This window comes from Peromyscus californicus, unplaced genomic scaffold, assembly GCF_007827085.1.
Source record: "Peromyscus californicus insignis strain IS unplaced genomic scaffold, ASM782708v3 Scaffold_5__1_contigs__length_169319896, whole genome shotgun sequence".
NCBI lineage: Eukaryota > Metazoa > Chordata > Mammalia > Rodentia > Cricetidae > Peromyscus > Peromyscus californicus.
This window is the reverse complement of record NW_026294573.1, coordinates 106,340,444-106,367,876: the sequence shown is the minus strand read 5'-3', so window position 1 is coordinate 106,367,876 and position 27,433 is coordinate 106,340,444. Positions and strand designations below refer to the sequence as shown.

Here is a 27,433-nt window from a genome sequence, read left to right as displayed (position 1 = left end):
AACAGATTCCAGGGGCTTCAGAACCGACTCTTTTTGGAAGCACATCCACAGACCCCAGGATAAGAAACCCAGCTCCATCTGCCACTCTCCCTGTCCCCATTTCTCCCAGGGAAGGTTTAGTGGAAAAAAAGAGAAAACTGTCGGTCTATTAGGAATACAAAGAAAACTGCCACACACAGACTGGCACCCTGGCACCCTCACCATCTGTACCCTCAGAGCCCTGGTCTATTCTCATCTTCATCCAGCTCCGCTGGTCTGGGCCTGGCATGTTCGGAGCTCTTTCCTGAGACAACCTAACACTGATACACACTATAAATAGAGAAGACTGAGGTCCTGTGCCATGTCACTTCTGGCAGGAGACCTTCACATTGGCTTCCCATTATGAAATTCCCTCTGGCCATACAAGCATCCTGGATAAGCCATGTTCAGTCAGAAATGGTGCAGACACACGCAGCTGAGGGTGATGAGAAAGTATCTCCCAGGAGCTGGAAGCCACAGGACTGTTCTGTAGACTTGACTGAAGCAAGAGGCTGGTTATGGCACTATTATACTGTGGAAGTGTGGATGAGAACGGCCCCCATAGGCTCACATATTTGAATGCTTGGTCACCAGAGAGTGGAACTGTTTGAAAGGATTACAAGGATTAGGAGGTGAGGGCTTGTTGGAAGAGGCATGTCTCTTGGGGCTGGGCTTTGAGGTTTCTAAAGCTCATGCCAGGCCAAGTTTCTCTCTCTCTGCCTGTGCATCCTGATGTAGCTTTCATCTACTGCCATGATGGTAATGGACCAAACCACTGAAACTGTAAGCAAGTCCCCAGTTAAATACTTTTTTTTATAGAAGTTGTCTTGGTCACGGTGTCTCTTCACAGCAATAGAACAGTGACTAAGACACATATTGATGGAGAGAGCCTCCTTTGTGTGGGGAGCCACGTTAGCATAGGGCACCAAGGGGAGGCGTAATGGAAGACCCATTCATGGATGGTGGCAGGGCTGTGTGTCTGCCACTTTGCCAGTCTCTTGTGTCCTGATGCTTCCTAGTTTCTGCTGCAAGAATGTGCCACACGGACATATCCATGCATATTCTGTATGTACAAGGGGCTCTTCCTGGCTCCCTAGGCTACCACAAGACACCCAGCAAATGTTCTCTTGTTTTCCTCATCTGCAGCAGAAAGTATTAGACATCATGATCCAAAGACTTCTCTTCCAGGTCCTGAGAATTTTCCAGTCCACCTGGCGTAGATACGAAGTTTTTGTCGGAAATTCCATTGCTATCTTTGAATCACCAGATGGTAATTGTACTTAGTTTAGGAGAAACACTGCCTAGCAAGGATCACTGGTAAGAATAACAACAGAAAACAGACACAGGCACAGATGCACACACACACACACACACACACACACACACACACACACATGCACACATGTTCTCAAATGGATTGCATAAGGCAGTGAGGAATTATCTGAAGTGGGAAAAGTCAAATGCAAAGCAGCCATCTGTTATTCAGTGATAAAATACATCTAGAAAGTTATCCAACCATCACATCTGAGCAGCTCTGCTGATTCAGAAGGGCTCTTGGGGATCTGGGCAGTGAGTATTGGGCACTGACATCAGGAGACCTACTTTCAGTCCCAGCCTTTGCCCTAAGACACTCACTTTGGTGAATCACACATCCTTCCTCTAACTCAGATTCTACATCTTAAAATTAAGGAAGAACCCAGCCAGACTGGGCAATAGTTCTAGTCGTCCATGATTCTCTGGACTAGAAGGCCACGTTTTAGTTAATAGTCATTCCCAGCACTAGATATGGAAGAGAAGCATCACTATGTTAGTCTCTAAGACAAGAGAAAGAAACCCTCTTGTCACACACACATTTGTAATGCAGCACATGCAGTGATGATCTGAGATAGCTCCAGGGAGTCTCTGTCCTTTGCCAAATTAAATAACCCTTTAACCGCGCAGCATGCCTCTGTGCAAAAGAGCTAACATGTCAGGCAGGCTAAATTGTCTCACTCCATGGCGGGAGATGGTCCCTCCGGCTCGTCTTTCTGCAGAAAGTCTTCCAGCCCTTTCTAGGGCCATCACCATTTCTTTGTCGCCGTTCTCTCCCTGGATCTTCTCCATTCAAATGGCTGCAGGAATGGCTGTGTCAGGAAGGACAGGCCCGATTTCAACTGTCCCCTGGGGGCGTTCCTCTCCAGCATTAGTCCTCACTGGCTTCATTTTTTTTTTTTCTGACTTCTCTTCCTTTGAGGCCATCAAAATTTCCCTGTCGGCAGAGGAACCTGTGGCTCTTAGGAAGGAAAAATATCCCTCGCTAGAGTGCCAACATCATGCATGAGCGAGAACTACAGTCTAAGCACTCATTGTGGTCCACTGACGATGTGTATCTGACTAGATGATGCTCACAATGCAGCCTGTGGCTCCCGCCTGGATCTACTGAGGCAGGGTCTCTAGGGGGAAATCTGAGATAGGAATTTTCCCAAGTGTTCTGGGTGAGCCTAAAGTTCGAGCCTCATGGCCTCAGGAGGCCCCTTTTCCGGTTTAAGGACCTAAAGGAGTTACAGGTAATTTCGTGAAACATTTGGCAGTCACACTGCCGCAAGGAACAAGGGCATCTGACCTGAGAAACCATACACGGCATTTCTTTGAAACAGAAACAAAGAAACCCAAAACAATCAAAACAGAACATCCCATTGAGGTCGGCTGTGGCTCATGTGGGGCTCTCTGAGCACAGAGCTTCTGTAGAACCCAGGACTGTTCACCTTCTGGAAGGGGAGATTTACATAGGGAATGCAAGCTGTTCCAATTAGCCGTCTCTTGAGAGACTGGCAAATAAGCTACAATGCTACACTGTTAATTACACGGAAAGACAACACACCTGGTCAAGGTGAAATATTCATGTCCGCATGCCAGAGAGTAGCTTCTCTTGTGGAATTCATACAGGAAGGCAAATTGCCTTGGCATGCAGTCTGCTGGTCATGAACCAAAATAACAAGGGGATCAGCTGATGTTGAGGCCCTAGGAAGTGACAACCAGTGGCCCAACACTACCAAAGGGTAGGGTATGAGAACAGCATGTCCTTCGGCAAATCACTTCCTGAGGGCCAGGCAGCACCCTCCTTTAATCCCTACATATGGTGAGAGATAAGAATCTTCTCACTAGCTGTCTAAACATCATGAATGTGGAAAGTCAGCCATAGATCTTTGCTCTGTTTTCCTTTGCTATTTGTTCTCTTAGTCCCTTGTGGGTACTTCACACGTGTCAACTCAATCTTTATCCTGTCCACTTATTAGACAATTGAATGGGACTCTTAAGCAGCCTGGTCCTATTGACTAATAAAAATCTCGTGCGCGCCGGGCGGTGGTGGCGCACGCCTTTAATCCCAGCACTCGGGAGGCAGAGCCAGGCGGATCTCTGTGAGTTCGAGGCCAGCCTGGTCTCCAAAGCGAGTTCCAGGAAAGGCGCAAAGCTACACAGAGAAACCCTGTCTCGAAAAAGAAAAAAAAAAAAAAATCTCGTGCAATGTTCTTTGCAGACAGGACTAGTTAATCCATGCTCTATAGTCCCATTGGTATTTTTACCTAACCTGTATACTTGACAAACACATACTTTAGCAAGATAACAAGTAACGAATATAATACCTGATTTTGTACTATACAGTATATTATACATGCACTTCATTCTCAATATCTCTCCCAAAACACAGTTGAACCAACCTCATGTGGGATGAAGGTGACCTGCATTTCATTCATGGGTGGACATCTAGCACATGTGTCTAAGGTCACAATGGTGTAACTAGCCTCCCTGGTATTACCCATCATCCCATTAGTCACATGTTCTTACCAGTAGTCAGTCATTAGTCACATGAGTTCTGTTGATGTGATCTGTCCTGTTCAGTTTTATAGTTTTCCTGTAGTCAACATAACTTTAGGGAAAAAGACAAAGCCAAGAATAGCAGATGTACAGAGGGCCTGCCTAGGATTATATTAATGAATACTGCTGGGAAAGGAAACAATTTTCTCCAAAGAGTTTATATTTAAAATAAAAACAACAATAGCAATAATAGTATTAGTGTACATATAGTCAAAACATAGAGATAAACTGCTGTTAAGACCTGATCTGCACAACACAAAGAGGAGTTTATCATATGGAAGAGAGACAAAGACTCAGCTATTACATATATTACATAGTAACAATCTACCAAGCATTTATATTTTTAGTTAGAATTGTGTGTGTGTGTGTGTGTGTGTGTGTGTGTGTGTGTGTGTGTGTGTGTGTGTGTTGCTGAGTCCCAAGCCTTGACTACCTGAGATACATGGCATTGTTGTGTTCTCTGCTCTGAGAATCCCTTTCTCTAATTTCCAAGCTATGTTTTGCTGACTCCTAAATTGAATCTCTAGCTAAGCCCTCTCCTTGGAGTCTCAGACTCTCATGTGAAGTTGCACAAGAAACTGTGCACCTGGATCCTGACTGTTTTAGTTTTATTTCTGTTGTGGTGATAAAATACCCTGGTGAGAAGCTACCTAGGAGAGAAAGGGGTTTATTTCAACTCAGAATTCCAGCAGAGCCCATCCTTGTAAGGAAGTCAAGGAAGGAACTTCAAACGGCTAGCCACAGTCGAAACCAGGGAAATAAGGACACATATGTTTGCCTGCTCGCTCGATTGCCCTCGGCTAGACTTCTCCAGTCTTAGACCAGTCAGGACCCCTGCCTAGGGAATGGTGCTGTTCACAGTGGGCTGCATCTTCCCACATCAATCAATTAAAAAAAAACTTCTCTAGGAGATTGTGAAATGATTCAGTGGTTAGACACACTTATTGCTCTTCCAGAAGGCCCAGATTTGACTCCCAGCACCTACGTGGCAGCTAACAACTGTCTGTAACCCTAGTTGCAAGGAATTCAATACCTTTTGCTGGCCTCCATGGGCACAATGTGGTCTGTACATTCAGGCAAAACATTTAGACATATGAAATAAATGTAAAAAGCACCCCCTAGATATACTTATAAGCCAACCTAAGATAGGTAATCCCTGACTGAGATTCTCTTCTCAGGCTGTCCTAGACTGTGTTCGACTGACAATTAAAGCTAACCATCATAATAAGGCAACATATCAAAAATGGGTCTCGGTGATGGAAAGTCTTCTGTGTGCCACCGTGCATTAGTTACTTTTTGTTATGATCAAACACCATAACCAAGGCAATTTATAGAAGAAAGAGTTTATTTGAGTTTGTATTTCCAGAGGGAGAGTTCAGAATGAAGGGGAGGCATGGCAGCAGGCAGCTGGAGCAGAGAGCTTGAGGATCACTTTGTCAACAGCAAAGGCGTAGCAGGGAGAGCAAACTGTAAGTGGGGCGAGGACACTTCCTCTCAAAGCCCACGCCCACACTTCCTCCAGCAAGGCCCCACCTCCTAAAGGTCCCATCACTCCCCCAAACAGCACCGCCAACCAGGACCAAGTGTGCAAATGTTCATGCCTTTGGGGGACATTTCTCTTTCAAGCCGTAGTACCCAGTCACCAGGGGCTGGGAGTGATCCTTCGCTTCTCCCCAGGCCTCAGCCACAGTTCCTTTCCACCACCTTCCTTTCTGACTTATTCAAAGAATCTGTTGTCTTTTCCCGTTTCCTGTCTCACCCTGGAGAAACCCCGTGTACAAACTGGAATTCTGCAGTTTCCCCGCCTCTGATCTTCACTAATGACGACCACTCCCTGGATGAAAACATGAGGCTGGGGAGGAGTGAGCTTAACTGTGCTGAAAGGAACCAAGTGCCAGACTGATCCCTTTTTTCCAATATTTGTGAGGACGAATGGAGTTTTGAAAACTACAGTCATCTTGAATTACGCATTGCTGTGTTGTTTCAGTGAAAAAGTGAAAGACATGAACATGTACATGATCAGGGGAGGGCCGGGGGACAAGCACTCACAAAAACCCAGTGAAAGGGCATGATGTGTCGCAGGGAGGCAGGCTGACCCCAGGGTTTGTTGGCCAGGCAGTCTAGTGAGTTCTGGGTTCAGTGAGAAACAGTTTCAGATAAGTAAGTGGAAAGGAACTAAGGAAGATGCCGATGCTCACCTCTGGCCTCCACCACGCATGTGCACACATGCACTCACCTGTGCCTGAGTGTGTGAGCCCGTGCGCGCGTGCGCGCGCGTGCACACACACACATACTCAGGCGGAGGCTGGGCTGTGGAAGCCCCCACAGTGAAGCTGTTTGGGGGCCCTTCCCATGTTCTTCTAATAGGCCAGTCTCACCAGTCCCCTCTGAAGCAGGCGACTTGGAGCTCTCAAGTCCCGTCTGCATGTTCCAAGTGAGACATGGTGATGAAGCCAAGGACGAGCATTCACCTGCCACCTTTGCCAGTCCTGGAGCACGTGTGTAGATGATCATCCCATCGCACACAGCCCCACTCCGTGTCATTGTGATGCATTTTCCCAGCTCTACCCATCTGGGAAGTTTCGGAGAAAAGATGCCCAGACGACTACAGTATTTATGAAACCATCATGTTAATCAGACTCAACTTCTTTACATCAGATAAAATAAGTGGGAGCAAAAATGGAAATAAATATACTCATGATTCACTCCCTTTGCATCAGTGGTCTTTAACTTTGGTGCCAGTAGGGGTGTTGGGGAGTGAATTCTCCTTTGAGAATTTAGAGGAAGATGCTGTTTCCACTCCCCCCTGGAAAATACACACACACACACACACACACACACACACACACACACACACACGCACACACGTGCACGTGCGCACATACACACTTTATGTATATTTTCAGGGTTTCACACATCCCTCTCTGAGGCCTGTCTATGTATGGGTACCAACTAAGCAGGGAGTTGAATGTTATTGAAACAGTTTGGGGGGTTATAATCAGATAAAAATAAGATTCCCACTCTGGATCTCATCCCTCCAGACCACCCAGCCTTTCAAAAACGCTGCTTTTCCATTTACGGAGACTTCTTGCTGTGAAGTTCTGGGGGTGGGAGAAGGTGGGGGCTCTCCCAGCTCGTCAAAGAATACTATTTCTTGGTTAAGCCAGTGTTTCCCAACAAAAGGCACAGGAGAATGTGGACTGCTGCCTGTGTCTGTGCCCAGGGCTGCAGGACTGGCTGTACCAAGCACGGGCTGGATTTCAGCTGTTTCCTAGGGTCTTTCTTTCCAGTTAACAAAGGAACTCCTAACTCAGAAGCCAGGTAGGAAGTAGGATGGAGGAGGGTAGGTGGTTCAAGAGGCTATGCTCCTGAAGGCTCCTGAGCCAGAGCATTGAGGCAGGGATGGGTGCCTGGCAGGAGAGGAGACAAAAGTCTTGAAGGACTTCGGAGATTCTTAGCAACTGGCCTCGGGAGCCCATGAAAGCGGGGCTTGTGCCAAGAGGTTCGGGACTCCATGGAGCACTCCTTGCACTTAGCCCTTCTCATTGCTCAGCTCCACCCACGTTCTCAAAGATGGGGGAGTACTGGGTCAGCATTGGCCTCACTGCCTTAACACCTCCATTGCCATGTGGACCCCAAAACTCCATTACTAATATGAGATCCAGTTCCCCAGATCCTCCACAAATTCCCCTTCACATGGTGCCTTAAAGACTATACTTACCTCTTGCATTTCCCTACAACCCCAGAACTTTTGAAAAATTATGAGGAGTCAACTCTTTTACTTCCTTCTAATCTCAAACCATGAGAAAGTATTTTGCATGTGATAACATCTAGATGGACATAAGTGTCAACTTCTCTGCACAGAGGGACAATTCCAAGTTTGTTTTGTATTATTTCTGTAGAATCACAAAAAACGAAATGTTGGCAGAATTCCACAAGGGAAAGTAAGAATTTCAGTGTCCTCACATGATTCTGTTACATCATCACTTCCTAGACTTATGAGTTGTTGAGATGTATTGCAAATTGTCACCAGGCATCTCCCTATTTCATACATTAAGAAGAAAAGGGAATTTCCTACATGCCCAAGACAGTTGAAGAGGAACAGGAGGCATAAGAAAAGTGTCAATAAGAGAAATGGTGTACGCTTGCCTACACCAACCCATTAGGTTGTGTTTTAGCTCATGTTTACTTTTTCAAAACAGCAAACTTCTTACTTTAGCTTGCGTTATTGGGTTGTCTTAATATGCTCAGTGTACTATGTAGACTAGAATAATTGTGAAACAGACACTTTCTGAGCAAGAGTAGAGCCCTATGTTCATGGTTCTATCTGCCTGGAATTCTCGATCCTGTATGCATGTCAATGAGCATGTGTGTGTGTATGTGAGCACACTCGCATGTGTGCACAGGCACACACACACACATACATACTAGCTTATTCTTGGGTGTCTTTTTCTAAAAATCAGATTGGACAAGTGATTCTGAAGTCCACTTTGGTGGAGAAGAGACTGAATTTGACATCTAGCTCCAACAGTTCCCACCTGTGCCGTCTCATCCACAAGTGGTATCTCCAGGAGGGCCACCTTCAAGAGCCAGATGTGTGGCAGTCCTCAATGAATATCTGTTGAGAGACAGGCCCATCTCCATGTGCTTTACTTCCACCCCAGGGCTGGATTCTTCTCACGGGCAATGGCCCTGCTTGTCACACATACTTTTTTCCTTGAACGGGTGGACAACCCACCCCAAGATACTACTCTGTGCTGTTGTTTAGTTTTTTATTTTCCTAGTTCTGCTTGCTAGCTAAAAAGGCCTAAGTTCCCACCCCCAGTATTATATAGTGCATCACCACCCTCTCACACCTCCTTCTCAAACTGTGCCCCTGAGGAGCCAGTGTGTCTTGGCCCTTCATGGCCAGAGCAGATGTCTCACCCAGAGTCAATCGTGGGGTTTCACCTTAAAGCTCAGGATGGAGTGGCCATCTCAGATGGAAAACCATGCAGCAATCTCCTATAGCCCGACTTGACTGGTCCTCAGGCTAGGATGCTGAAGGAGGCAATGAACTCCACCCCCAGCAATAAATGGAGCCGAGCCCTGGGATAACACTTTCAAAGGGGTATGTCTTTAAAACCTCCTCAGGCTGGTATGCAGGGAAAGGGCAAGCAGGGTGGAGAGGGGCCCCAAAGGCTTTACCTGTGGGGAGCCTGCCTGCCTCCCTGACAGCTTGATGTATTTCAGGGGTGGAAACTGCTGACAGGACTCTTTCTAAGTAGCACATTTATTTGGTTGGCTTCCTTGTTGTCGGGCCGAGTGTTCTCTCTCAGCCTGTCTCTATTCACTTTTCTCTCTAACACACTTATGTCTGGGTCTACACTCTTAATGATGAAGTCAAAATGTCTTCTTGTCAGGGCTTCCAGAAAACAAAACAAAACACTGAACACAAACTGTTAAGATGACTCTGGGAGGAAGGGGTCCTCAAACTGTAGGCTGTGAAAGCTGGAAAACTCCACCAGCTCTTCCAGTCTCGCTGCAGCCTCCACATCCCGGAGGACCTCTCCGTCCCTAAAGAAGCACATTAGTGTGCACCGCTAATGAGACCCTCAGGTGGCTGGAACTCAAGAGCGGCTCAGCAGGAAGCCTGTTTTTGTACACTTGGCAATAGGCTTCTGGGAGCATCTGGTCATAATCCACCCAGCCAGCACTCTCCCCTGGCTCCAGTCAAGCTGGCACTGACTTCTCAGCCCTGGCCAGTGAAGAGCCATCCCCAGGGAATATCTTGAGAGGGACTTTGATCCCCTCTAGGAACAAAGTTTTATCCTTGAACAATGTCTTGAGGAGGTCAACTTGTAGTTCAAGGAGTTTTCTCTGAGACCCCAGATAGAGGCAGTCGAAAGGAACAGCTACTCATTTCTGAAATAAAGACTTGCTCCGGATTTCAGGGGTTGGGCATATGATAGCTGGCATGGCAATCCCCATTTAAGCCATTTGAACATATTGACCTTCACAGGCTGAACACACTCCACTGACACCACAGAAACCATTACAGTGTGGTATCTGGGGAAGCCCATTCTGGACACAGAGAGAAGATGTACAGCACCCCCTTTATCTACCTGTACAGCCACACTCTTCAGAGAATGCCACATGACCCCCTTTCCCATGACAATCTCTACTTCCAGAAAATGCACACCATGTCATCTGTCTACATGAGATCTAGTCAGCATGGTCTTAGGAGTCAATATTAAACTATCTACCCACAGTTTAAATGTTGACTGTGAACCTTGGGCAAGTCACTTCATCTCTCAGAGTCCTAGTGACATCAGAATACTATTAACTCTCTTGCTGGGTATTGTGAGTATTAGAGTTACTGTCTGAAAACCGCTGCACTGTAAGAGACACTGGTGGTGTTCGGAAGCAATCACAGTGGTAGCGGGTGGTGAGGCAACATCATGATGAAAATATCTCATACATTCTAACTTTTGCACCCAAAGTTAATAATACTCTGTGTTAATAATTGCTCTGTGGTAAGTGTGGTAGTGCACACCTTTAAACTCAGCACTGGAGGCAGAGGCAGGAGGATTTCTGGTTCAGTGGTTTTTGGATGATATATGGAAACAGAATCTTCTCTTTCTTCCAATGAAATCATACATGACACCATTCTCTACTTCATAAGATGAACAGGTGTGCTCTGGGGATAGCCTTGACTTTTGCCAATGCTTTGCTCCACCTTCATGCTGCAATTCTTAAAGTTCTTGTGTGAAGTTCCAAGACAATTCACAACAGTGAAACATTGCATCTGATCTACTCATGTCGGGGACCTAAAGGGTACAGCTGAAACTCAAAGACTAGGAAAGTATACTCACAATGGGGATGAGACATGTCCTTGACACACAGAGTGGTCCTTGTTCATGCTGGGGCCTGATCTTCAATCACCTGAACGAGCACAATGCCCCTGCCTCAACCCTTTCCGGTCTCCCAGCTGACTCATCACAGCCACCTGAAATCTCTGTTTTGAGCAAGCCCAGACCTTCTTTTTCCCTCAACCTAACGATCATAAGCTAGTATGGTTTCTCCCATTACATTAGTATTTCTGCATTTGTTTGTTGCCTTATTTGTCTGTCTGTCTGGATCCTCATGGTGACCAAACAGCAAGTTATGAAACAGTGTGTTAAGTGAAATTTCTGCAGAGGTTCAAATACTGTGAAAACTACATTCCAAAGGAGGTACCATAGCAGATGTGGAACTCTGAGATGGTCCTCCTCAGTGAAAGTAACAGTGATGGAAGGGTTGCTGAGGAGGGTTGCGCCATTTCCCCAAAAGGAGGTCCCAGTCTGGCTCTTTGTGGCAAGCCTTCAGGGAAAATAGGAGGTTTTTCAGTGAGCTGTTGATGCAGTATTAGAGTTCCCTTGCCATCCCCACACCTGGGATAAGGTCAGACGTGGAGGATCCCTTCCCCACATCCCACTCCCCCACATCCCACTCCCCCACATCCCACTCCCCCACATCCCACTCCCGGAGAGGTCCAGGGCGTGCCTCTGCTGTATAATGGTACAATTCTATCTGACAGCTGATGCAGCAGTGGAGTGAAGACTGCAGTCTCCTCTGGCTTGAAGGGCAAAAATGATGCAAGTATTTTTCAGACCAGATCTGGATCTCCCAGAGGAGAAAGTTAGTACTGAACTCAAAAAGAGTACCCACAGGGGAGAGAAGCTGAAGGTGTGGCTGGATTTCCTAGGCCCGAGGAAGGAGCATCTGGAATAGAGGTTCGTTGATCTTTGTTGAAGGAAGAGGAGTGATTGATCTGCCACAGAGACAGGGGTACCTCCAAGGGTGAAGGCACTTGCCCCTGGTTGTACACCTTGAACCCCTGTCAAGCTAAGAGACCAAGTGGACTTATCCAGGTGAGCCCTGGGGCTTGGCCCCCTCTCCCTGACTCCACCCCAGAGACGTAAAAGTTCAGCCACCAGGATGGTGGGAAGGGAGATAACTTGACAGGAAAGTGAAGGAGAAAATGGCCCCGCCCCTCCCTGCCTGCAGCATACCCAAGCTGGAGGAGGTGTGACACCCCAGCTGCGCAGCAAAGCGGGTACTGAGCATTTTATGACCGGATTGAGGTTCTTCATACCATTCAGTAGTAACCAGGGAACTCATCAAACTCCTTGAGGTTTTCAGACAGTCACTGAGGAAAACCAGTCCCACAATCTGAGTTAAAAGAGGCAGTGGGAGACAAGACCAGTAACTTTATAATGACAGGGTTGGATTCTCATTCAGCATTCAAAGGTCACATGTGGCCTTTCCATCATTAAGGGTCAGAAATGTCAGCTCAAGTAGTTATATGATGTAAATTATTAGGAAGTTCACTGGTTCAGGAGACTGGGAAGTCAAGGGGGAAAGCAGCTTCTGGGAACTCAGCTGAAACCATCGGTTTATTGCACTCATCTTCCCATGCTTTAAAATGGGCTTTATTTGTGCAGAGGGCACATCCCAGGCAGGCAGCCATAGGCTGAAGAACCCCAGCGGTGCTCCAAAAGAAAGAGAATTTCCAATTTCATCTTCTATAAGTAAAATCCCAGAACATCTGATTGGGTATAATAGTCTGCCGTGGGTCATGTAGTCACCAGTCCACAACCCAGGGGGCAGGGAACTTGATTGGCACCTTCCCTAGAGCCTGCATAGAAGAACTAGGGTTAAATGAATGACAGAGCAAGCTCATCAGACAGAACAGCGTCCACCATCGATACATTGTGCAGCGCAAAAAAACCCTGAAGCTCACTCATGTCAACTGAACATTCTCCCCACGTGACAGGAAGCATCGATGGTGACAATAATTAACATCTCCCTACTGGGGACCTTGACTCTTGCTCTCCCTCCATCAGAGGGAAACGCATTCCCCTCTGCTGAAGATTTGCTTATCAAAATTTTGTACATTTTCCAAAGCTCATCTCAAATATCGCCTCCTCCCTGAAGTCACCCATGAGTCCCCAAAATGGAAATGGACTGAGCCTTGACTGATAACTTGTCCACACTGGCTCCACAACAGAATCATCTGGGCAACTGGTTCAAATGCTGCTCCTTCATTCAACCCTCCCTGACCTCAAAACCACAAGCATTCTCCTCTTTACTCATAATAATTAGAGCTTTTAAAACTCCTAATCCTGTATCAGCTGTTTCTGCGACAATGAAATTAATGCCTGTACAACACCCCATGGCTTTGCATCTGGTACACTAGGAAATCCAATTTTATTGAGTAAGGCAGCAGCAATTCCCTTTACATGATGTAATGTTTCAAATATATGGCCATAACTTTTTGAAATCTCTCTCTTTAAGACAGTCTTAATTCCCCTCCTGGTGATTGCAGATAGGAACCAGTGATTTGCTGCGAGTGATTTGAATGGAAGTTTCTGTAATGACATGCACCTTTGGATGCAAGGTATACATCGCTCTGTGACCTCCTGTCGCTGTCTCCCCAAATGCTTGGGTGGAATGACTCACAAGTACCCTGCCTGAGGACAAGCAGCCTAGGGAGCCCTCACATGGGAAAAGCAATGGGTGAGCATCTCCCGGGCACACACTCCAGCCCCGGTCCAAGCCTTTGGAAGACAGCCGCCCTATGATAGCTTGACCACAGTGACTGGAGACAGGCTAATCCAGAACTTCCCAGCTAGGATGCTGTGTAAAGCTTGATCCATACAAACTGAGATAATCAGTATTTGTTGTTGGCATGCGTGTTTGGTGTTTTTTTTATTTTAAATTAGCATACACGATATTAAATATCATTATAGCGTTTCTGAACCAAGTGTATTTTAGTTGATTTCCCTTTTGGCCATCTTCCCCACGCTTGTGTCCCCTCCCCCAGTCTCCTCTTATAACCTCCAATCTCTTTTCCACCTTCATGTCACACACACCCTCCTCCCACCCCCTTCTTCAACATTTTCTTAACCCACTCTTGGTCTCCATTATGTTGGGCCATGATTTGTTACCCAGCAATAGGCAACAAAGACACACATCTGCACATAAAAACCTAGTGAGGATTTTCAACACCAGGTGTCTTCACCTGGGCTCCTCAGGAGACAGAGTGTGAGGAAGCTAATGTGCTACTGTGTCCCTGAGGAGCACATCCCAGGGAAGCAGGGATGATGGAGAGGAGGAAGGATGAGGAGCAAATCCTAGAGTTCATTTCTGAGCTGGCTCCTGCATGGCCTCAATTGCAGCTGACTGCTTCATCATGTGGGGCCGACTCTGAAAGGCATCCCATGTTAATTTGTTCAGGGGAAGGAAGTAAAAAGGATTTATCTTTATCAACTTCACTCTTCTTTTTTTTTTTTTTTTTTTTGGTTTTTTCGAGACAGGGTTTCTCTGTGTAGCTTTGCGCCTTTCCTGGAACTCACTTGGTAGCCCAGGCTGGCCTCGAACTCACAGAGATCCACCTGGCTCTGCCTCCCGAAGTGCTGGGATTAAAGGCGTGCGCCACCACCGCCCGGCCAACTTCACTCTTCTTAAAGGCCCTTAGCAGTGCATTAACTCTCTACATAATTGTATATTTACATAATTGTCATTTACTTAATGACAAGTTAGCTTCTTGTCACTGTAAGAAATATATGAGATAATCAACTTATAAAACGAAAAAGTTTATTTGGCTTGTAGATAGAGTTTTGGGTCTGTGGTCAGTTGGTCCTGTTGATTATTGGCCTTGGTAAGCACATGGTGGAGTAGAACCATTCATTTCATGACCAGGAAATAAAGGAGAGAAGAAGAGGCTGTTGTAGTATCATGATACTCTTCAAGGGCATGGCCCCAATGACCTAAAGACCTCCCCAACGGTCCTAACTCTTAGAGATCACACCACCTCCCAGTAGAGCCATCCCTGGGACCAAGTTTTAAATACATAGACCTTTAGGACCATTTGAGATCCCCATACAGGGCCTCGGTGTCACATGCCTCAGAATAAACAAGGAAGCTCCAAGGAATCCCACCACTGTGCTCGTCAGGAGGCCCTGCTGGGCTGTGCCTACTTGGGCTCAGTTGTTTTTCTGTAAAACTGGTCACCATAAGGCACCTGGAGCAAAACAAATGTGAGGGCTCTGATAGACAGGGCTGAGAGACTCTGGAGCGACACAGCGAGGTGTCCGGCAGACAGTGTGAACAGCATGACATAGACTCATAACTTGGAAAGGAGTAAGATCAGAAGGACAACTATGATAGGCCAAAGTCCAGTCAAAGAGACCCAGACATAACCTTATGGGTTGTATCAAGTAAACTCAGATGCTTAAGTAGCACTATTATTTCCTAGCTAAAGAAGCCAGTGTTGAGAGAAATGAAAGGTCTTGAGGAGGTGGTTATGGGATGGAAGTCCAGCAAGAAGGAAGTGAGCAGTGGCTCCCAACCAGCTTCAGGTGGAAGGGTACCGAGACCTGTGTGTGTGTGTGTGTGTGTGTGTGTGTGTGTGTGAGAGAGAGAGAGAGAGAGAGAGAGAGAGAGAGAGAGAGAGAGAGAGAGAGAGAGAGAGAGAGAGAGAGCGCAAAGAGGAAGACACACAGAGAATGAAGTTGACTCTGTGTCCCACAAAGCTTAGTGCACAGGCATTATGAACTCACAAGGCCTAGTCCTCATCTTTTATCCCCCAGATAACTACTTCTTTGCTGTCCATCTTCCCAGATAAGCCTCCCAAAGGAAGAAGGTGTTTTACACAGACGAGGATCAAATTCACATGACAATTCCAATTGGTATGAGTCATTCATCCCAGCCAGGGGGTAAACATACCATCACTCATTTATCTAATTAACTGCTTATGCTTTCCCTTGGAGAAGGTCACATCCCAGGTGACCACCTAGCCTTCTGTCATGAGACCCAACTCATCTTCTCTCTGAGCCACACAGTCTTCTAAACGAGCACCAGGGAAGGAGGCGAGGTTTATTCTGCACTGCACGTGCAGGTGTGCACAAGCTGTGGATGGCATGTGGAGGTCAGGGTCCTTCTGCAAGAGAGCCAACTCCGTATGTGCACTGGAAACTCCAGAACCTCTGGAGACTTTTTGCAAAGTCATTTGTGCCTTAGCCCCACCCTAGTCTTCTGACTTGGACTCCTAAGCTCAAATATCCCGGTGCAAATGCACCACATGGATTGATTGACAACACCTTTCTCCTGTCTCGTTAGTAGAAGGATTTCTGTCCAGAATGTAACTGAATAGTTAAAGCTAAGTTTAATTTTTTTAAATTAATGCTTCGAATAATATATAATGTTTTCTGCTGAATTATGATCTGGGCATCCCTTGGTTATTCGGAATTTATTCCCAAATTCCCATGCCTGTTATTGCATCCCCTAAGATCTCAGTACAGGCAGTCACCGAAGCGTGGCTCTTTTCGGCTACGAAACTGAAGGTGAGCTTGGAGGAGGGACAGCAGTCAGACTTCTCAGCACACAAAGTGGCCTTGGCTTTCTCTCTCTGCTCCTGACTCACTGAATCTGCCATATGACAAGAGGGCCCAGTAGACAGGACACTGTGAGCATCACATGACTGCCAAGTTTTACATTTCAGAAAGGCCTAGAAATGGAAATTCAAAAGCCCTACAACCTCACCACATCTCCTTGCTGCATACGCTCATTTTCCATCCCCAATGTCATTTGTGTATCACCTAGTAGTGACATGTCCTGTTCATCCTCAAAATCCCTTAGGTAGCAAGCGTCCCACGGGGTCACCTTCCCCATCAGCTGAGTCAGAATCACAGAATTCTAGAAGAGCAGAGCTGACAGAAATCTTCCCAGGGACAGTATAAGTGTTGGCATTTCTGGAGGGCTTACCGTGGCCCAGCCACTTCATATATATGATTTCACTTTATCGTCATGCTCACTCTGCCGTGGAGGTTCTGCCATCTTCATAGTTTAGATACAATGAAAAAAAGAAAAACAAACAAAAATCAACAAAACGAGGCTTGGAAAAGGGACTGGATCCATTCAAGGTTACATGCTGAGTAACCCAGATCTACAAAATCTAAAGCACTGCTTCTGAATGAGGAATGTGTAGAAGGTAGTCTACCAAGAATAATAAGAAAGCTCATGATTCAATACAGCATATCAGGCTCACTTTGGCAGCACATATACTAAATGGGGACAATACAGAGAAGTTTAATATGGCCCCTGTGTAATGACGAGTTCATGAAGTGTTCCCTATTTTTAACATTTCTTTATTTATAAAATAAAAAAGTAGAATTTCCTCTGAAGTGAAGGTTTTATTCAAGGGCAAATAATATAAAACCAGTTTTATTAAGTAAACCATGAACGAATTATGGAACAATACAAATTTTGTACAAATTTGAAGATTAAATTTGAAGCTTTAAGAAAGATATTCATATGTAAAGTTATTTCTGGTTTGCCTTGGGGAAGATTCTGGTAGAAAAATTTAAAACAGTGGTTCTCAACCTTCCTAATGCTATGACACCTTAATACAGCTCTTTATGTTGTGGTGACCTCCAATCATAAAATTATTTTCATTGCTACTTCATAACTGTAGTTTTGCTACTGCTATGAATTGTAATGTAATAGCTGGATGAATGAGCCAGAGGCAAACTCACCCCATCCCTACCCTGTACCACTTCTGGTCTTCCCCACTCAGATTTTCTTCTCCCATGGGAGGTTTCTCCCCTATGAAAACACCCAGAATCATCCTAGAGATGGTTCTAGTCAATGGACACTTGGTTCTACACTTGGTGTGTCCGTTTACATAACCCTCCAGGCTTGGCATCCCTCCACAAGGTAATCACAGACTGCTGAGGATGAGTGGAGAGGACAGCAAGCCTTCATTTCATAACTCACTGTGCTGGCTAGGTGTTTTGGTATTTTTGTTTTCCAACATGACATAACCTAGGGTCATCTCAGAGGAAGGAACCTCAATTGAGAAAATGTCTTTGTCATATTGACAAGTCTGCGGGCATTTTTTAAATTAGTGATTGACATGGAAAGGCCCAACCCACTGAGGTAAGTGCCATCCCTGGGCAGGTGGTCCTGGGCTGTATAGGAAAGTAAAATGAGAAATCCATGGAAGCAAAACAGTATGTATGTTCTTCCATGGTCTCCGCTTCATTTCCTGCCTCCACGTTCCTGCCTTGAGTTCCTGCCCTGAATTCCATTCATGCTGCTACAACAATAAGCTGAAATAAACCCTTTCCTCCCTAAGGTGCTTTTGGTCATAGTGTTTATCACACTGTGATAAATGTACTGTCGCAATGAAGAGCAAACTAAGACAGTACACACCACGGTCTGGCATCCTGATACCACGTGAAGCCAAGAAACCCACCAAAGGGGCAGAGAAAGCCACCGCCTGATTGGGCCGTGAAAGGAGACTGTGACCTGGAAGACACATGGGCAAAGCATTGAAGATGGGAGCTCCTCTCCACTCTCTCTGCAGCTGAGCCACACCGGGCTCAGTTCCCCAGAAACACCTGCTAGTGGACCACACTAAGCTGCTGCCTCTGGTGGTTCCCTTCGGCTGGGAGCCCCTTTCCAAGCTCAGCTCCTGCCCACCTCCTCCTTACCCTTGATGCATCACCATCAATAATGTTTCTTCTGAACTTTTCCTGGCCCCTACCAGTCCATGTTTACTGCTACACACCCCACATTTCCCCTACACGGAGGCTTAGCAGGGCAGGTGCATTATGATTGCTTGTCTGTGAGTACCACAAGAACATGAGTCTCTAGAGAAAATCCCCAGCACACAATAGGTGCTCTTTGATTGGCTTCTGACTGAAAACTAAGGATATTCTGTAACCCCTCAGAGGCCCCTTTGAGAACTGGAGTACACTTTCCTGGAAATTCTGCCAGGCTAGCAAGCCCATAGTAGCAAAGGGCAGCCTTTGAGAGGGCTGAGAAGGGAGAAGCTCACACAAACAAACACCTGCCGTGTGTACTGAGGGCCAGCAAGGGAATTGAAAAGGGTTTTATTGCAGAATTCAGTCTCCTGGGGGAGATTATTAGGAACACAAGAGCAATATAACAGATCCCTTCGGTTCAAAGCTAGAATAGGGACAAACGTGAAACCCAAGCTGGGTGAGCAATGTTACTGCCTGCACACTGATCTTAGATAAAGATGTCGGAAAGCAATGCACAAGAACTTAGATACATAGGTATGTAAGGTAACAGAGTCAACAAACTCAATTCACATACATCATTTTATTTCATTTTACTCATGCATCAAGTCCTTTGGGGTGGTAACCAAAGCTAAATTAACAGTTAGTGCGGGGAGGACCCTGGAAGGCTTTGAAAGTGACGGTGAGGGCCTCAGTGTCAAGTGGGGGAGAACATGCAGCCATGTTTCAATGTAGACAGGAGCATGACGGGTATGTTGGGATTTCTGTTTCAGTTGTAAGACCTGGCTTACAAGACACAGGGAATCTATTTCTCATAGAGTGAGCATTCTTGGGGTGTCTCTGAAGCCTGGGTGTAGGCTTATCCTGGGCATTGAATAATGTAAACATCACTTTACTGTTCTCTCAGTCTGGGCTGCCATTGCTTTCAGGGTCTTTATGATGACAGCCAGTCCCAGCTTCAAGCTCCTGTCCTCCAAGGCTAAATTTGATCTGAAAGCAGAGATTTTCTTTGTCAAATTTTTAGCATCATTATTATCTAATAACCAAGGTTTGATTATCACTGAGAGATAAGCAGGTACCCACTCAAGAACTAATCACTGAGCCATAGGGATGGAATTAGATGACTGTAAGCTTAGGTTACACCCCCAGAACTGGTGTAGGGTCAGGCCCACTGTCTTAGTTAGGGTTTTATTACTGCGAAGAGACACCATGACCATGGCAAGTCTTATAAAGGAAAATGGGGCTGGCTTACAGTTTCAGAGGTTTAGTCCATCATCTTCATAGTAGGAAGCATGGCAGTGTGCAGGCAGACATGGTGCTGGAGAAGGAGTTGAGAGTTCTACATCCAGATTGGCAGGCAGCAGGAAGTGAACTTGCTTAAGCTTCTGAGACCTCAAAGTCTACCCCAAGTAAACCTCCAAAGAAGCCACACCTACTCCAACAAGGCCACACCTCCTAGTAGTGCCACTCCCTATGAGCCTATGGGAGCCATTTTCTTTCAAATCACCACACCCACCCAAACCACATGGCCTGGTTATCAAGTGTCACAAAAGACAATCTGATAAAAGCTCGGGACAGTTGCGGTGACTGGGCAGCGTTCCCATCCATTCATCACATGAAAGCAATGAGGAAGAGCTGATGCAGGACCAGAATCTGCTCTGATAGTTCTGTCCTGGGCTCCATCTGTTTGTCAGCAAGCATCGATGGAATTCAGGATAGAAGAATTCTTCCTTGTGTAGAGTTATGCCAAACATAACAATGCATCACATGTGTGATTCTAACATTTGTGATACCTGCCTCCCATTGCAGTGATAGTTAAACATGCTTGCACACACTTTCAAAAGCCCACTTAGGGGGCAGTACCTCCCCCATTTGAGAGTTCTACACTTCCCAGACCTGTGATTCAGAGAGGGTCTAACCTCATGACAGGATTCAGCATAGAAATGATCTAGTCCACTGCTTGGGCTAGTTCTTGTGGCCCGAAGGACAAGGGCTGAGTGAGGATGGAAGGGGGATGGTGCTATGATATGATAGTGTTCCCCAAGGTCCAGGTGTTAACAGTTTGGTCCTCAGGGTAGCACTGATAGGGGTGGTAGAACCTTGGGGAATTAGAGCCTATGGGGGGGGGGTCCTTAGATCAGTGGGGCCATGCTCTTGAAGGGGATTGTGGGACCAAGGTCTCTTCTTTTCCCGTTTTGCTTTCAAGCTCACGATATACCTTGCATAATGTGCTGACCTCATCAGAGGCTCAAAGTTAGGGTTGCCTGAGCTGGGGAGCAGGACCTCTAGAGCTGTGAGCCAATAACCCTTTACTTTGAAGAAGGAATACTCAGTTGCCTCAGGCACTTTATTATAGTCATTCAAAGCTGACTAGTGCACCAGGGAATGCACCCCCAGAGGATGCATGTAAGGTTGGAGATAGTAGGTTTCCATTTCCCATACTGTTTTTCTTCTGCAAAGAGTGACACCATAGAAACAACTCATTGTTATAGTCAGAGTCGATCTGTCTCTTCCTCCTTTACTTGAGTAAAACAAGAAACAGTAGCATTAAGTGTGTCACACAGTGCTAACAAAGACAAAGAGAGGTTGTGAACGGTGCTCAATTTCTATTAGAACAACTGCAAGATCAAACCCTTCTCTCTTCTACTCGAAAATGTCTATCAGAACCTCTGCACGTGAGGTTTTAAGATAAAATTTAATCTGTTTTAATTGACACACACAAAAAAATGGAATCCTTTAAGAAACTTCTATACTTTTTTTTCTTTTTTTGTTTTTTTTTTTGAGACAGGGTCTCTCTACGTAGCCTTGGCTGTCCTGGAGCTCTCTCTGTAGATGAGGCTGGCCTCGAACTCACAGAGATCCACTTGCCTCTGCCTCCTAAGTGCTGGGATTGAAGGTGTGAGCCACCATTGCCCAGCCAATACTTTATTGATAACACAATACGTTTGTCTAAAGAAATAGTCAAGTGGTTAAGGAGTGCTGGTCTAAAGAGTGTAATAAATGAGCCCGGAGACTACTCCAACCAAAAGCTGGGGCTATACTCCCTCCTCCCCGGGTTAGAGTGGCGGAAGGGGCTTAGGAATCCACACACAGGAAATCGGACAGAGCGCTCCAGGCCACTGCGCCTCTGACTATCCCTTTGGAAACGGTGGACCAGACGTTAAGTCAGGGCTGGCTTCACATCGTCACATTAGCGCTGCCTGGAAGGAGCAGTGGCCACCGTGGCTTCCCTGTGTCACCTCCCCATCAGAGACATGCCTGCTGAGACAGCTCTGTCTAGGGTCGTTTCTGTCACGCATCGGAACCCTATTGTAAGTGGCATTAGGCATTACCAGCCCCTCCCCACAAAGCCGCATTAAATGAGAGATGCGGCAAGTGTGGACTGCCAGGGCAGGTGTCACGGCAACTAGACGGCTCCAGCTCACGTGGCCCTGCCATCACGGGGCCTCTCTGCATTTTCGTTTTGACAGCTACTGGAGCCGGCTCACTGAGCATATTTCCACGCCATCAAGTACCCCCAAGTAGAAACGGTTTCTATTTCATATTAGAAGGAACTGGCATAAATTCCAGGCCATAGCTTAAAATTAAAACATATATACATTCTGTGGAGCACTAGAGGCTTTGGAAATTTTATGGCAGTGCACAAAAAAAGACGTGGAAAAGTGGACTTTGCCTTTGTTAGAAAGACCCCTTTCTTCTGAGCACCCAAAGCTTTCTGCCTATTATTCAACATAAAGTAATGTCGCTGCTGCTTGGTTGCAAGGGCTCATGGGAACAAACATTCCTAAGAGCACTGGAGCTTTGTGGATGGAGCCGCCCCCAACCTTGTTGCTATGGTAGAGTGCACACCACTGTTTTCCCCTAACCTTCTGCTGCAGCGCCCGGTCAGCACTGCTTTTTGAACTAATCGCCTGAATGCGAATTAAAGCAGGGGGCCTTCCCACTTCTCGTGGTCCTTGTTATGTCGATACCCACCACCACGCTTTCAAGGACAAACGCCCAGTTTGTAGATAGATTTGCTTTCTATTACATCGCTTGTACCCAAAATTTTAAAGACGAATGAAGGTAACACATGGGAAGCTAGTGACATCAACCCTCGCCCCGTGGTGTCCTCCGGATGCGTCTTGGAGCGCACATGCCATTTGTGGTTATAATTAACACTTGATGGCTACACCGCCTTTCCACATTGCAGGTGCTGCTTCAGATCTGTGTCCAAATGCTAAACAGTAGTATTCAGAAGACCAGTGGAAAGTCGATTCCCAACATTCCCAACCTGAACCCACACCCTCCTCTCTCTCCCTCTCTCTTACACACACACACACACACACACACACACACACACACACACACACACACACACACCCTCTGCCTACCAGAATCATTGCTCTTCATTCCCCTTTCCCTTCACCTCACACAACAAAGCCTGCAGGACAAGCCTCCCAGAGCCCTGACCGCTCTGTGCTGTCACCCACAAGCCACCACCCAGCCTCACTCGGCTCCTCTCACCTGGCTGTAGATCCACCTCTAGGGAAGCAGCCTTCCTGTGTGATCTTTCTAAAACATGAGTCTGGCTGCAGCATTCCCTTCTTCCAATGCCCCAAGCTCCCCTCACTGCTGATGGAGTCCAGAGGCTCTGAGCTCTGTTTTTTTTTTTTCTCTCTCCTGGGCACTGAATCTTTAGCAGTAGCGAAAACCACCCGACTTCTTCTTGCATATGCTTGCCTTTGTTCCCACCACCTGGAATCTTTCCTATACCATCCATTTAATAAATTACCTTTTACATTCTCTCTCTCTCTCTCTCTCTCTCTCTCTCTCTCTCTCTCTCTCTCTCTCTCTCTCTCTGTGTGTGTGTGTGTGTGTGTGTGTGTGTGTGTGTCTGTGTGTGTGTGTCTGTGTGTGTGTATGCCATGGCACACATCGGGAGGTCAAAGGACAGCTGATATTTCTCTCTTTCTGCCGCATGGTTCCCAGGGGTCAAATTCAGGCCATCACGCTTGCCAACAAGCACCTTTTCCATCTCACTAGCCCCAGACAAGCCTCTAAGTCCAGATGTCAAGCCAAGGTAACCAGCCCAGCTAGTGTAAATTTTGGGAGACTCTAGGCTACCCTGGATCGTCTTAGCCGGGAGAACCTTGGTGGCTCACATGATGGATATCTATTAAAGGAAAAAGAATCTCGAGCCCAGAAAATCTAGGGCTATTTGGGGTTATATAAAAGTAAGAATGAAATCAACTTTACACTCAGTTCTTCTTTGTAACTAGGAATATTGATTCTTACCTTCGTATGGGTTGAATTGTGTCAGATCAGAGCTGAAGGTGACAAGTTCTGTTCTTCCTGAAGACCAAGCGCTCTGCATTACACACCCAAGCCACTAGAACCTGCTTTTGTCTCCTGAAGCAACACAAATAAGAGTCCCACAATTTCTTCCTTGTTTTATTTTTAGAAATCATTATCATTCCCTTTCCTTTGAAAAATTACCACCGAGCTATTGTTCATTTCCTTCCCCCTCAACACTATCGAAGTTGTACATGGTAGGGAAGTTTTTAATTAGTCCATCGCTAGCAGGAACTATGTGTGCTCCCTGCAGGAGGAGCCTAATAAATTACCTGGTAATCTCCATCGGAGGCTTTGTGTAGGAAAATGCTCATTAGTCTGCACGAGCAGCCAGCCGCTTCCCATGAAAGGGTTCAGAAACGTGCTGTGGTAGGTATAGCTCAAGCTGCCTGGAACAGAACTTCTGGGGCAGGGGAAGCAAACAGGCCTGGGGCGTGAGGGACACCACGTGCATTTGAGCTACATTGTCTGGGGACAAAAGAACTCTGGGGACCTTCGCATTACCTCCTCCTTCTCACTCCACTTTCCTAATGGTGAGGTTTTTCTCCCACCCCCAAAGACGTCAATTTTCAGATCACCCCCAATGCCCCACCCTGCTTTTCCAAGTGTGGAGACATCAAATGCTTAGGAAATGGTTGTCACAAACAAATAATATTTATGCTACCCTATTTCGATGGACAGACAGAGATAAGATAGATGGATGCAGACTATAGTTATGTAAGGTGAGAGTGTATAATGTTAGATAGTCTGGGAAGAGAATTCTGCTCAGGGAGCACAGTGTGTGATGCGCAGAGTCACTGAGAGTGAAGGGAAAGACTGCCTTTCATGATTTGATAATGAGGGGGTCCCTGGGCTGCTTTCAGGGAGAACCGGTTCCACTGGCTCCACTGACTTGAGTTCTGTAAGTTGCACCTTGGTAGCTTGATCAGGACATTCGGATGATTGCAAATGTAGAAATATCTTGCCAAATCCAGGCTGAGAATTTGAACCCCAGGAGAGAATCTGGTAGGAGGATGGGCCAGTAAAGCCAGGCTTTCCAGGCAAGGAAGGAAAGGACAGGAACACACATCCCGGCAAACAGCAGAGCCCAGATGCCTACGGGGCGGGCATTTTCACAGTTATTTGCCATAGGGCATCCATAAAGTCCTCCGTCCCCCCCGCCCCAGAAAACTGTCTCCTAGAAGCAGACCTGAGACCAGCATTTGTGTGCAAGGGCTTTGTTAAAGACTCACGGGAGACTTGTAGGAGAATGAGAGAAACCAGCTTCAGACAAGGAAGTAGTCTAGTCAGAGTGAGATCACAGGCAAAGTGCAGCCAGATCCTGTAGGAAGGCCTTGGGGGTTGACCCAGCCAGAGGTGAGGGCCAGGCCTTGGGGGACTAAGTCCTCAAGCCCTTCTGGTCCTTTGCTGTGGAGGAAGAGTGACTCCACAGGCAGAGGAAGAACTTCAGATAGGGACGCCACAGGGATGGGGCAGAGCACAAAAGGAGACAGGGAATTGAGAGGCGCCGATGCCGTCTACCGCGTGCGTCTTTAACAAGCTCTATCTGGTCACTAACGCTTGGGTGTGAGTCAGTCCTTCACAGGAAGGAAACAGAAACATACACAAGCAGGCAAAATCTGGAGCAGAGCTAAAACAAAGCCTGTCTGAGAGCAAAGAGCACCTGATATCTAGGTTCACACACGGGGAAGCACGTGTATTCGTGTTTCTGATTATTTCTGCTAATGTCCAGGTTCCTTCCCACATCCAGCAACCCAGCTCTGTTCTAAGCTTTTCTCAGCCAGTCTCTTGCCTCGTGCTCCTCATCCACACCTATGTCTCCTTGTCCTGTGGCCACCAACTAAGCTTTAATGTCCTCCAAGATGTCATCTAATCCCCACGACCCTGTGCCTTCAGGGCTGGTTGACTTGTTTCATGAGTAAGGAAGCCGGGATTTAAGGAGGTGAGTCCAAGTTCTCTGACTAAAGGCTGCAGCCTCATGTGGACTGGAGTTGGTGACTCCTGACTGCTAAAACTGCATGTGACCATCCCTCTGTCTAAAGCTCTTTCACATCAGGGTACCTATGCTCCCTATCTACCAAGCCCTGGTTCAAATATCATGTCTTGTCCAAAGCCTTTCAAATTAGCCACAGCTCTTGGAAGGAAAAGATAGAAATCCAACACACAGGGAGGTAAAGTTATTGGTCTTGGCAGTTGGGAAGAATGTTGGGGTGGCTTACATGTTTGAAGGGACTGACCCTGGAATTTGAACCCCAAATAAGGACTCACTGTTTATATCGCCTTACTCAGCCTATTGACCTTAGAAATGGAAAATCAACACCCCCTCTCTCCATTATAATCCACAAGAGACTCCACTCAGGCATATTTGGGTCACATGCTTACACCTGTCCTGACCACTGAGTTTAAGGAACTGATATTGTGATCAGTCAGTCTAAAAGACTTTATTGTTCTTTGAGGACAGAGACAGAAGAAAAAATGTTATGGGCAGTTCAGAGCCTAGTGTCCATGATCCATTATAGCATTTGTGAAGACCCAGACAGAATCACTGTACATTTTCCTGGCGTAAATAGCTATTTATGAGGCTCACATATCCTTTGGATCAAGAATTTGGACATGGTGGATATGGATCGCCTCTGCTCCACACAGCATTGGAGCCTGAGGTGAATGGTCTAAGCCAGAAGGCCTCAGTAGCAAGGCTCATTGACTGAGGGTCTGGCTGCTGGTGCTTGCTGCCTGAGGCAGGGGTTGAGGAGGGGAGGACCAGTTCCTCTCCAAGCTACCCTGTCTTGTGAGATGATCTGGGTTTTTCCTCACACCAGCTAGTTCAGTTCCCACAGTGAGTATTAGAAGAGAGGGCTAGAGAGCAGGAGTCAAAGAGAGACTGAGAGATTGAGTGGGGGGAAGAGAGGGAGGGAGCCAGGCAGGAGATGAGAGAGGAGAGGAGCCAGAGCGAAGGAACTGCCCTGCTTTCTGTCTGCCGCTTTCTATTTGGTTGAGCCTCACAAGCCTCTCAGGTTCGAGGGGAGGGGAGACAGGCACACTTGAGAAGGGGAGAAATTTCTGGAAGAGAATATGGGGTCTGAGATATTGCTATTGACATTTTCAGGAAACACAGGTTTATCTCACTTTTTTCCTGTAAAATTTTCTTTGTGGACATTTTTTTTTCATAGCTTCTGAGTCCTTTTGCTATAAGATGTTTCCCCTGTACTTCCCTGAACCATAGCGAATGTTGTGAGATGTTCGCATCCGTGTTTTCATGCAGCACTTTGTTCAAAATGCACTGACTGGTGAAACACTGTGAAATGAAGCATCACAGTTTTTTCTACCGACTAGCCACGTGACTGAGGAGGAGCCCGTGACGTCTCCGAGACCCTGGAAGTTCACATCTGAGGAAGACGAACAAAAAATTGTGGTTTCTAAATAGCCTGGCTTAACAGAAAAATTATAAATAACTTTCTTCAAATTACATCTAACCCAGAAGCCCAGTATGTAAAACAGGTTCTTAAGAAAACAGCTACGCTGTGGTTGAAGGTGTGTGAAGACTGGGAGAACTGCTCACTTTCTGCTCCCTCCTCCAGGGACAGTGGCTTTGAGCTGCCAGCCACTTGTCACCTCAACTTTGCCCAGAATCTCTACTGACAATATAGCCCACTTCT

At 46.5% G+C, this 27,433-nt stretch overlaps 1 long non-coding RNA gene and 1 pseudogene across 2 annotated transcripts in view; one reads left to right on the top strand and one right to left on the bottom strand.

Moving 5' to 3' along the window:
* Positions 1 to 23,818, bottom strand: part of LOC128097171 (uncharacterized) — a 31,225-nt gene extending 7,407 nt beyond the window's left edge. Inside the window, exon 1 of one of the 2 annotated variants that reach the window (XR_008213800.1) lies at positions 23,721 to 23,818. This is a non-coding gene — a long non-coding RNA (uncharacterized LOC128097171). Of the gene's footprint in view, positions 1 to 22,949; positions 23,066 to 23,720 lie in introns of those variants that run through there. The other variant, XR_008213799.1, reaches the window with a different exon arrangement.
* Positions 16,940 to 17,036, top strand: LOC128098042 (uncharacterized; annotated as a pseudogene).
* Positions 23,819 to 27,433: the final 3,615 nt, after the last annotated feature.